The 12,362-nt window shown below is 40.9% G+C and overlaps 1 protein-coding gene across 5 annotated transcripts in view; it reads right to left on the reverse strand.

Annotated features, from left to right (window-relative positions):
- MACROD2 (mono-ADP ribosylhydrolase 2) overlaps positions 1-12,362 on the reverse strand; it is a 3,010,403-nt gene that overhangs the window by 1,815,307 nt on the left and 1,182,734 nt on the right. The gene's annotated exons all lie outside the window — the stretch shown is intronic.

Here is a 12,362-nt window from a genome sequence, read left to right on the forward strand (position 1 = left end):
GTGTGCAGAGAGGGTGGCAGGGAGCTTTCATAGACACTTGTCTGGACGGCTGGATCAGCATCTTTTTCCTCCACCATGGTAGAGATGTAATCCCGACATGTCTAATCGGTTCAGATCACATGATATGAAAAGTGATCGGGATCCAGGAGACCGTGTCAGCATTACAGCAAAGAATCTCTTCCATCACCCTTCTTCCACCACCGGGTGGTGCTGTAATGCTGACAAGGTCTCCTGGATCCTGAACATGTCATATCATATCATGTGCTCGGGTGTGATCGGAACCCAGAAGACTGGCCAGAAGTTCAAAGCCGCAAGTGTAGGAAGAGAAGCTGTCCAGAACCGATAAGTATAACTGCTCCCTGCCACCCACTTGTTTGACTGCACTGGGCAGTCAAATGAGATTTGCCGACAGAGGCTTAGAATGCACGAACAGCTTTCACATTTTTAGTCTGGAGGTTCACTTTAAGAACATATTCTGTCATGCTAGAAATATTTTTGTTTCAGGTCTCCAGCTCCTTAATTTTTTCACAACCACTGGTAAGTAAATGATTAATGTTAATTGCAGGATCTAAGTATGATCTAATGAATCAAACACATTACAAATACCCAGGGAGTATGTGAATATTTTTCTGATAGAAGAAAAGATGCCTCATTACCATAACAGTCAGCAGCAATGTTCCCCCTAAAGACGCAAGCAAAAAGTCAATGCCATTATGCTGCATTTTAGATAATGTTCTTATTTTTCTGTGGTGACTATTACCAATGATTCTAGGTCAATGGGACCCCAAACTAATCATTGTTAATGGAGCTTCCTAATGCATAATGGAAGGGAAAAAAATGGTAGCATATTCACCAATAAGCTGCTTTATTCAACATAGAATAAACAGCAGCGGATTTGCTAATGGCTATTGCTAGATAATAGATGCACAATTATTTAATATTTCATGTGACTCAGAATGACGTGGAACATGAATAGACATAAAACTCTTCTCACTAGAATCAGCTTTTGTCTTCCTTAGCACAATACCAGGCTATACAAACAGGAAGGATGGTGAAGCTTAAGTAATAACGCTAATCCAAAAATCTGAACACTTATGTAGCTTGGTAGAACATACTTACCTCATCAGCCATGTACCATGTTGCTTGCTCCACTTCTTAAACTGTGCAGCCAGGCAGCTATAATCTATACAGCTGGGTTCAGTTGTGAAGTAAATGCAAAGCTTCTATGGTCTGTAGGATTATGAGTTCACGCCCAATATTAGATGCTGCTGGCGACCAAATTCACTCTTGTTATCGATATTTTCAATGAATATCCATGGCAGCACCGAAAAATATACATTTTTGTGGGTGGTTTTGTGAGTATTGGCACCAGCAGGGGTGGTGATTGTTAAGGTTAGTCGTGAGGCTCAGGTTAGGATTAGCCATGGGGTATGGTTAAGGTTCGCTGGGAGGGGGTGGAGTGGTTAAGGTTCACTATGGGGTGGGGTGGTTAAGGTTTGCTATGGGGGGTGTTAATGTTAGGCGACGGTAATGGGAGGGTTTAGTGTGAGAATAGAGTTATGTTTTGCTGGAGTAAAATACCAGCTGGGAATCAGTGTGAAACAAAGACTCTATTGGCCTGGTGCACACCAAAAACCGCTAGCAGATCTGCAAAATGCTAGCAGATTTTGAAACGCTTTTTCTTCTTTTTCTGTAGCGTTTCAGCTAGCGTTTTGCAGTTTTGTGTAGCGGTTTTGGTGTAGTAGATTTCATGTATTGTTACAGTAAAGCTGTTACTGAACAGCTACTGTAACAAAAAACGCCTGGCAAACCGCTCTGAAGTGCCGTTTTTCAGATCGGTTTGCGGTTTTCCTATACTTAACATTGAGGCAGAAACGCATCCGCAATCCAAAATCTGCAGCAGCCCGGGAGTATGCGTTTCAGCAAAACGCCTCCCGCTCTGGTGTGCACCAGCCCATTGAGATACATTACCCAAGCGGATCCGCACCCCGAAAGCGGATCGCAAAACGCTGCCGAACCGCTCTGGTGTGCACTAGGCCTATAATAAGAAGATGGAAGGAATAAGGAGGAGGAGGAGAAGGAGAAATATTCACTTTATTGGACACTTAAAGGTCGATGCATTTTGCAGGCCTTACCCACCTCTTCAGGTCAAAAAATGCAGTAACTAACTCGAGTACCTTGTCCTAGTTAGGGGGAAAAAATAAAATAGGTGGGAGAATGCACCCCAATCAATTGTGAACAGCTGGAAAGCAGTGTGAAATAGTCTTACCTCGGTAGAGGAAGGATATTAACAAATGTTCCATTTAATGGACACTTAAATGGCGAAACATTTTGTGTACCTCACTGACTTCTTCAGGTCAAAAAATCTAGTGTCTGTAACTTGAACACCTCAGGCAGGGAGTGCCTTGTCCTAGCAGGGCCGGTTTAAGCAACAATGGGGCCCCAGGGCAAAATAAACCTGGGCCCCCCCCCCCCCCCAACATATACCCCGGAACAAAAATCGGCATTAGGGGACCTTTTTTGCAGCTGGTATAGTCAGGGTGTGAAGTCCCAATCGGTCGGAGCTCCACATTCTGGCTATCCCAGCCTGCATGGGGGACAAGGGGTCAAAAAGTTTCAGGAGGGGGGACCCCACATAATTTTTTTTTAAAAAAAAATTTCCACACTCTAAACATAAAAAAAAAAATTGGGAAAATAGGAAAAAATGCCAGGGATCTTCCTACAGCCATATTGCGGCTGTATAGCGATCCCTGGCCAAAGCGCTGCGGCTGCGGAAACCCCGTCAGGAAATGTATTGCGCTTTCGTTTGATGCATGTAAAATTACACTACCGTTAGGTTTGCTACTAAAAGTGACATTTACCGCATTTAAAAGTATACTTTTTTCCTTCGAAACTTTAAAATCGATTTTCTCAAAAACTATAAAGTCTTTTTGAAAAATTGTTTTTTCCTCTTATTCCTAATGATCTCCTTAACATATCCTGCAAATTTAGGGTTTCTAGCATTTAAGGTGGATTTGCTATTAACCATTAAAGTCGGCAGGTTTTTAAATGTGTATTTTTTTTTCCTTTGAAACTTTAAAATCGATTTTCTCAAAAACTATAAGGCCGATTTGAAAATTTTTTTTTCCTCTTGTAGCTACTGGGGGCCCCTACAAGCTCTGGGGCCCTGGGGCAGCTGCCTCCTTTGCCTTAATGGTAGCGCCGGCCCTGTGTCCTAGCTAGGGGTAACAAACTAAAACATGTGGGAGGAGGTACCCTTGGCAACTGGGAACAGCTAGGAAGCAATGTGAAGTAAAATAATCTTACCTCAGTTGAGAAAGAGTAATAAGAAATATTAAAATTATTGGACACCTAAAGGATGACATATTTCATAGGCCTTACTCACTTCTTCAGTAAAAAAAAACAAAACCTGAGCCTATCAGGCTTTTTAGCTCATTGTGTCTGGGACCCACCCCACTGCAAGGAAGATTCCTTTATATATGTGTGTAATTCACCCTTCAGCAACCCAGTCTTGAAAGTAGCATTTCTCGAACCAGTTATCCAATTCCCTGGGACACTACACTATATTAGCACTACTATTTCTCTGTCTTTTTTTTTTTTAATTCCCTTTTTTTTTGGTTCCTGGAGTTAAAGCGGTTTAAAACTCTGACAAAATTTTTTAACAAAAATGTGTTTTCCTACTTTTTATAACCCATACAATTATCATATTTGCTTTTGTGCACAAGTATTATTTATTTATTTAGACATTATAACTACCCAAAGTTCAGTTAGTTTATTTTTAAAGCTGCTGGTGCATTTTATTCATAACTGTTGTAATTCTCTTGTGAATGCAGCCACCACTGATTTCTGACCTGTATGTCACCCCAGGACTCATCAGCTGAAGTCCTGCACAGCCAGAGAATGTTAACATAAATGTATCAAGTAAAGAATGTGTACACAAGATAAGCTAAACAGCAGTTCGGATGCGAATTCTCCCTGCAGAAGAAAGAGTCAGCCCTGTGATGTAACCCTTTGAATGCGGTTTTACTAAAAAAAAAAAAAAAAAAAAAGAATTGTGTTAGTATATTATATGTTGTAAATCTTTTAGAGCAAAGAAGAAATTCTGGATTATATTCCGCTTTAATCGCTTTGAATTGCATTCACCAGATAACACCCACTGTGAAGCCGAATACGCATCTCACAACGCAGGAAGATGGATCCCAGCGACGTCCCACGACGACGAGCGTTCCCCAAGCCACCTTCCTGCTGGCAGGCATACACAAATGCACACTACAGGCATGAATGAGAGTGCAATCGATTTCGGTACTTTGCGCAGGAGTCATCGGGGGTTTTCTTAAAGATCCGATCTGCCATGACGGTCATTTATGACGGTCATTTATGCCGCGCATCGCCAAATGGCATCGTGCAATCACACCCCTGTACCTACATTCTGACATTATTGAAACGATTCTTTGGAAAAATCTCGTAGTGGCCACAGGCCTTTATAAATATGCTGACTTTTCTTTTCCAGATCTCAGTGATGAGTACAGTGCGAGGTATCCCAGCTTCATAAATAAAGCCCTTAAAATTTGGTACATTTACTAAGTACCTATAAGTACTTTTACCTTTTAGCACACTGATTAGGACTGATATAAATGCATGAATATAGCTTAAGGAACAGCATTCTCATTCATCCAACTCCTAACTCTCACTACGAAGCATAGTTGATTACATTTGAAAAGCTTTGATGGAATACTAGTTGGAAGAGGAACATCTTTACTTAATGAATACTACCCAATTATCTATCAACAGCTTTCTGCAACACAAGATCTTATTCCACCGGAGGCTGGCATTAGAAGACTCTTTTCTGGGGTCCAGACATTTGTAACATGGAGAGTAAATCCTTCATGGCAACAGTTGTGAATGAAGGCTACAACATTCGCCATTGTGTGTGCGCTGGAATGTGTCCCTGTATATTTTAATTTCTGTTTGTAAAACTGAAATTCCTTGGACATGGCAGATGGTGTTTGTGATAAATCTGCCTCCAGCACAATAACAGCAACCAACAAGTTATCCATAGGGAAAGCAGGAAACCTGATTATAAGGGGAAACAATAGATTTTTCTTCACCTTTACATTTAAATAAGAAAGCGCTGAATAACTATAGAATTAGTATAGATACAGATTTCACGCTCTTCATTGAAATCTAAAGGTTTCTACAGGTTTTTTTTCAAAGATCAGATCCATTTTTTTTACTCTCAGTTTGATTTAAAGTGATATAAATAATATAACAACGATATTAATAGTTAGTTTGGTTGAAGAAAAGACATCCGACCATCAAGTTCAATCAGAAAAACAAAAAACCACCATCCTAAACTTGCACATATCCCAGTTGATCCAGGCAGGGGAAAGTGAAAAACCTTACAAGACCTGTGTCAATAAGCCTTAAAAGGGAAAAAATTCCTTCCCGACTCCAGATGACAGTCAGATAAATCCCTGGATCAACTCTCCTGGGAATTACCTAATAATTATAGCCGTGAATGCCCTTCAATGCAAGGAAAGCATTAAAGTCCTCTTTTATCAGAACAATAATAATAATAATACAATACAATACAATACAATAACATTTCTATAGCGCTTTTCTCCCATAGGACTCAAAGCGCTTAGGCTCTCTCAGATTCAGTAATTAGTAGGATGAAGTAGTCACACAACAAAAGTTATATTTCTGCAAATGCCAAACTGAACAGGTGGGTTTTCAGTCTGGATTTAAACACGTCCAGGGATGGAGCTGTCCTGATCTGTTGAGGTAAGGAGTTCCAAAACGTAGGGGCAGCATGACAGAAGGCTCTGGGACCAAACGTTTCCAAGTGGACTCTGGGTATGACTAGATTATTAGAACCTGTTGATCTGAGAATGCGGGGATTGCTACGTAGCTGCAACATATCTTTCATGTATCCAGGGCCTAGATTATTCAGGGATTTAAATGTCAGTAGGCCGATCTTGAATAGGACCCTCCATTCTATAGGTAACCAGTGAAGGGAGTGCAGGACTGGCGTTATGTGGCAGTGACGGGGTTGGTTGGTTAGCAGTCTGGCAGCAGTATTCTGTATCAGCTGTAGACAGTACAAGGCCTTTTTTGGAAGGCCAGTGTAGAGAGCATTGCAGTAGTCCAGTCGGGATGTGATGAAGGCGTGGACTAAGGTTGGCAGATTTTCTGGGGGGATGAGGTGCTTGATTTTTGCAATGTTCTTCAGGTGAAAAAAGGATGATTTCACCACAGCAGAGATTTGAGTTCTGAAGTTTAAATCCCAATCAATTAGAACTCCCAGGCTACGCACATGATCAGAGCTGCGTAGATCCGTGCCTCCTATTCCCAGTGGTGAAGACTGCAAGTTAAGTTGTTTTGTTATCATGCTCTGCCCTCCAATCAGAAGGACTTCAGTTTTGTCTGCATTTAGTTTCAGCCAGTTGTCATTCATCCATTTCTGTAGTTCACGTAAGCAGGCGTTTATAGTTAGAGTTGGGTCTGTCACACCAGGCTTGAAGGAAAGATATAGTTGGGTGTCGTCTGCATAGCAGTGGTATGTCAGGCCATGTTTTTGGATTAGTTTTCCCAGCGGTAACATGTAAATAGTGAAAAGCAGGGGAGAGAGGATTGAGCCCTGGGGCACCCCATACTTAAGTGATACAGGGGTGGACAGGAAGGGCCCCATAGACACTTTGTGGGTTCTGCCACTCAAGAAGGATTGGAACCACTGAAGAACTTTGCCATCAATGCCGCAGTATTCCTGTAGCCTGTTTATCAAGATGGCATGGTCAACTGTATCAAAGGCTGCAGAAAGGTCTAGCAGTATGAGGATCGAGCACTCTCCTCTGTCTCTTGCCATGAGCAGGTGGTTGCATATTTGGATGAGGGCAGTTTCAGTGCTGTGGTGTTTCCTGAAGCCAGACTAGAATGGGTCATAACTGTTGTTTTGTAGGATTTTGGCTTCTAGCTGGAGGTAGACAGCTTTTTCAATTAGCTTGCCCAGAAAGGGGAGGTTAGAGACAGGTCTGTAGCTGGTCATTGCATCTGGGTCCAGGGAGGGTTTTTTGAGGAGAGGCCTGATGATTGCTTCCAGTACAGTACCTCATCTACAGTATGTACAGTAATACATACTGTAGATGAGGTGCAACATAAAAGAGATGAGTAGTCATAAAGAAAATGGATAGGACACATTAATGGAATACAGGATAAGAACATATATGCATATCTACAAGCTTATTTAATAATGCAAAGCAGTAAAGGATAATAACGTGAAAAGTAATATTATCCATGGTGACCGCATTCCATATTTTATCAGTTTAGATGGAAAATAATGTAAAATTGCTGATGGTGAGTAAATATTAATTAGTGCTAGCTGCACATTATGCAATGCATTGGAGAACATGCCATACACAGGTTTTTTAATAAAACAATGCAAACAGTAATGACATTTATGCTGCCAGTCAGCTCTTAGCGTACTCAAGTCATACCACTAATAAGATTAGTTCCGATTGGCTCCAATGGGTACTGCATCTGAGACATAACCACTGCACTTTGTAATGCCTTATTAAATTAATGTGATTGGACTAAATTTGATATCACAAAGGTGGACCAATGTGTTGCTAATGATGATGATGATGATTCTTTAAAGAACAAAAATAAAGAGAGCTACACTATGCATATGAAATAGGGTAGATTTCAAATGTACAAACATAATATAGATAATTTGAAGGGCATCCAGTTAAATTATGGTGACTGAGAACCAACAAAAGATTTTGCAGAAGACACCCAGAGCTACTGAAAAACTCAATGCGAAGTACAATTTTTCCCATCTTAAAACAGAAACCATATGCAAGTACATACACAATGCATCACATGAGCAAAGTGACTGAACAAAGCAATGACTTGCTAACTTCTCCCACTGTCCACATACAATGCTGTATGGAAGCTTACAGACACAAAGTATACAATACTTATCAAATATAAAGACCAACAAATGGGGGTGTAATATGGCTATACGGTTCAGTCAGACCTTTTCATTATAATAGGATAGAACATTTTAAAGCGGGATTGTCAGAGAAAATCAAAATCCATTTACGCACTGCTGTGTGTTTATTATGCAGTCTACAACCTGACCCTGCATTGCAAGCATAATCATAAATGTGTCCGCAGTAATTAATCTGATCTCAATCAGCCTGGCTCTATTTGGTACATTGCCAACTAGGAAGCTTGTTATTTCCCCTCCCACATTCCTGCTCCACACTAATTGCCTGAGGGCAGGCTGAGAAGCCCATTTCTGCAGAAGCTGCAGAAATACGATCCATGCTGTGCTCACGTGTTTGCAAAGCAAGCTAGATATGACAGTGCAGTTTCTAGGAGGGAAAGAGTAAGGGAGGAAATTACATCAGGACTGGCTTCCGTCAGAGGCAGTGAAGATGGAAAACGCATAGAATTGTTTTCTCTTTGACTTCAGTGAATTTTATTTAGTAAATAACGCGCGGACAGTACAATACATATGTTTTTCCTGTGGTAGTATGGCTGTCCCTGCTGCTTTAAAGAAGTGGGGTTTGAGGACATCCTTTGTTAATTTACACTTGAGATTGAGAGACTGGCCAGGTACACACAAAGAGTTTGAAAATAATGGCACCCAAAGGCTGTTTCTGGTACCTGCACTTATCCAGCAATATAACTTTACAAACCATGAATAGCCTAACAGGTACGCGGTAAACAATAAAGCACTCAGACAAGAGTTCCTTTGCTACTGTACTGAAAATGTAAAAGACGGGATGCACAGGATAAATTATTTCTAGTTATGTGACAACAATAGGAGAAATTATTGTAACAATTAAAGTACTTCAAAGCAGATTTTCACGTAATTAAGATGCTATGCAGATTTGAGAAATAATAATTAGCAACTTGAAAGGTAACAGTGTGTGTTCTCGAGTCAGGCAAAGTGCACGCTATAACCAAATTGAAGAGCACTAATTAAAAGACACAATAACCAACACGAGTAATGCTCATTTGAAATGGTGCATTAGGAACATGAAACGCGATATAATGGAGTTTGTGTACATACCAATATAAATTCCAGGTGAAGTTCCTACACAAGGTGGAGTTCCTACACACAACAAGGCAAGGAGCCTTATTAACATAAGCGACGCAGCCATCTCAGTTTCAAGTATCTCATGAAGATAGGGGCCTTCATACAGGCGCAGTACGCTCCCAGTGACATGGCCGCATGCCCGCGCATAAGACACAGACCCATCGGGGATCGGCAATCTTCAGAGGCTGACAGCGGGAGATGGGAGAAGCCTGGAGATGCTGCAACGGACACACATGACTTATAGGGACTGGAAGATGCCCCAGGTAAGTACAGATAGATTTATTTCTCTCACATCGCTTGTCCTTTAAGGCTTGAGGGCCATAAAGGTGCATATAAAGGCAATATAACTGTCACCAACAGGGTCTCGGTCCCTGGGGCAACAGTTTTTGGCTGAGTGTTTTACAGATATGTCACTAGGCTCTCACCACCCCAAAGGGTTTTAGAGATTTTTCATTAGTCTGGCAACTATTTTCACGTGTGCTGGTCCTCCCATGCAGTACAATCCCAATGGGCTACGCTCTATGACCTTCTGTCAGCTCTCTTAAGGTGGCCACTAACAATACAATATGCCAAACGATCGTTTATGAAGGATTCTTCATATGAATTATTGGAAATTAACACTTGTGGGACGATTAATGGACAAAAATCGCCTAACCACTCTGATCAGATTAATGAAATAGATTCCATTTTTGGATAGATTTCATTAATCTGATCGGTTTGGTTAGAAGATCTTTGTCTATTAGTGGTCCCAAACAATTATTCCATTTTGATCATACAAATAATCATTAGTAAACGATTGTTCGGCAAATTGTATCGTTAGTGGCCACCTGTAAAGTACTCATACACTATGAGAAAATTTCAAGAGATTAGACTTTAGATTGATATAAACATTGAATCACATGAAAATCGACAGAAGCTATGGCATTTTCTGTTAAGATATTGATCACACATAGATCAGATATGCTGGCTCTTAAAAAGAATCTGTACTCAAATTCTTACAATAAAAAAAGCATACCATTCTATTTATTATGTTCTCCTGGGCCTCTCTGTGCTGTTTCTGCCACTAACTGCTGCAATCCTGGCTTGTAATTGCCAGTTTTAGGCAGTGTTTACAAACAAAAGACATGGTTGCTAACCAGAGTGTGATAGGCTGAGAGGAGCTCAGTCTGACTCACACAGAGCCTGCAGGGGGTGTGGAGAGGGTGTGTATAGCTTCTATCCTATCTCAAGCAGACCAGCACATTCCTGCCTGAGTGCCTGAGCCTGACAAAGCCATCAGAGGAAAGAAGATTAGATTATATAACAGAGATAATACAGCCACTGTGCGACTAGGAAAGGCTACAGCAAGACAGAGCACATTATAACAGGTATAGGAACTTATAGGATAGAAGAAATAAGGCTGAAAATGTTGTTACAGAATCTCTTTAAAGAGACACTGAAGGAAAAAAACAAAACTATGATATAATGATTTGTATGTGTAGTACAGATAAGAAATAAAATATTAGGAGCAAAGATATAAGTCTAATGTTGTTTCCAGTACCGGAAGAGTTAAACTCCAGTTATCTATGCAGAAGAGCCATTTAGCTCCACGACTTTCAAAGTCGCAGAGAGCTCTGTCTTCTGAAGCTTGTTATCAACTGTCAGTCACTGTTATCTTTTTCTCTGCAGAGGATAGTTCAAACGTTCACTGGCCTGCTATGTAAAATAATTTAGAATGCTGAGTAGTGTGTAAACTGCAAATATTAGAGAATGAGGCAATGTTATAAAAAAAAATATTAGAAAAGACTTCTGATGAAATTCTGTCTAATGATACAGAGTAGCAGAACAGATACAAGAAAATTTGGAAGACATTTAGGGCTTGATTCACAAAGCGGTGCTAACTGTTAGCACGCCTGTGAAAACCCCCTTAGCACGTCTAAACAAGCTTATCGCGCATAAAACTTTACGCGCGCAAAACTTTATGCGCGTAAAACTTTACGCGCGTACTGCACAGAGCGCAGGGCGCTCCGCGCGAAGTGCCCATTAAAGCCTATGGGACTTAGCGCGCGTAAAACTTAGTGCGCGTAAAACTTTGCGCGCGCAAAGTTAGCGCGCGATCTGATTGAGAAATCCGGTGCTAACCTACTTAGCACCCTGGTTAGCGCGTCTAAAGACTTTAGACATGCTAAGTAGGTTAGCACCACTTTGTAAATCAAGCCCTAATTCTTTTACCTGATCTACCACTAGTTTTATGGGCTATGGCTACCTCGAGGCTAAATGGTCAAATGCAATTCAATTTGCATCTCTTTATCTCCGATACAGTCTATTTGCTCTATCAAGTGAGTAAGGGAACCATGGTTAGCAAAAATCTTGCAAACCGTTCACACACTTTAAGGACTAAAACATTTTTTGTATGTTTCAGTCAGCTCTACATCACCAACATCCTGCATAATAGGTGACAGATTCATTTAAATGTGCAAAGGACTTTAGACAATGGAGGGCCTGAAGAATACAGTCAAGTCTAGTATATCCCTTTCCCATCCACATCACATTTGTTACTGAACTGGTGTATCAAAAAGCCACAAGTCTATGCATGGCAGTTATAACAACACACCGGGCTTCCCTTTTCCTTCCTGAATAGTTGTTCACGGAAAGGTTCCATAAACTTAGTAATAAATTAAGCTTGGCATATTTGCGATAAGCTCAGTTTGAACCCTTGTCAATGCGGAACAACATCTGTTGCCTCAGAAGAGAACACTATATGGCAACAGAATGGTTGGCTAGTTACTGTCCTGAATGCATTTAGGGCTATTTTGAATTCATTGGCTACTATGTCTGGATTAAAAAAAAAACAGTGCAGGCTGTAGACTGAATTGTAAAGGTAATTTTGGTGCTTGCATATTAGCCTATCAGCTAACAGCTGATTCGATGATGGCTGCTGTTAGTGGTAGAGAGAACTTAATTAGAAGAGCAGTAACCTGTCCTCTGCCTAACACTAACCTCCACTCTCCTAACACTAACCTCCTCTATAGCCTACAGCAACCTCCCCTCTCTTCTACCTAACACTATTCTCTCCTCTCCTATACCTAACATTAACCTCCCCTCTCCTGTACCTAACACTAACCTCCCCTCTCCTCTGCCTAACACTAACCTCCCAATACCCTAAAACTAACACAAATGTACTCTCTCCTATACCTAACACTATTCTCTCCTCTCCAATACCTAACACTATTCTCTCCTCTTCTATACCTAACACTAACTTCCCCTCTCCTATCGA

Source organism: Hyperolius riggenbachi, chromosome 4 (assembly GCF_040937935.1).
Source record: "Hyperolius riggenbachi isolate aHypRig1 chromosome 4, aHypRig1.pri, whole genome shotgun sequence".
NCBI lineage: Eukaryota > Metazoa > Chordata > Amphibia > Anura > Hyperoliidae > Hyperolius > Hyperolius riggenbachi.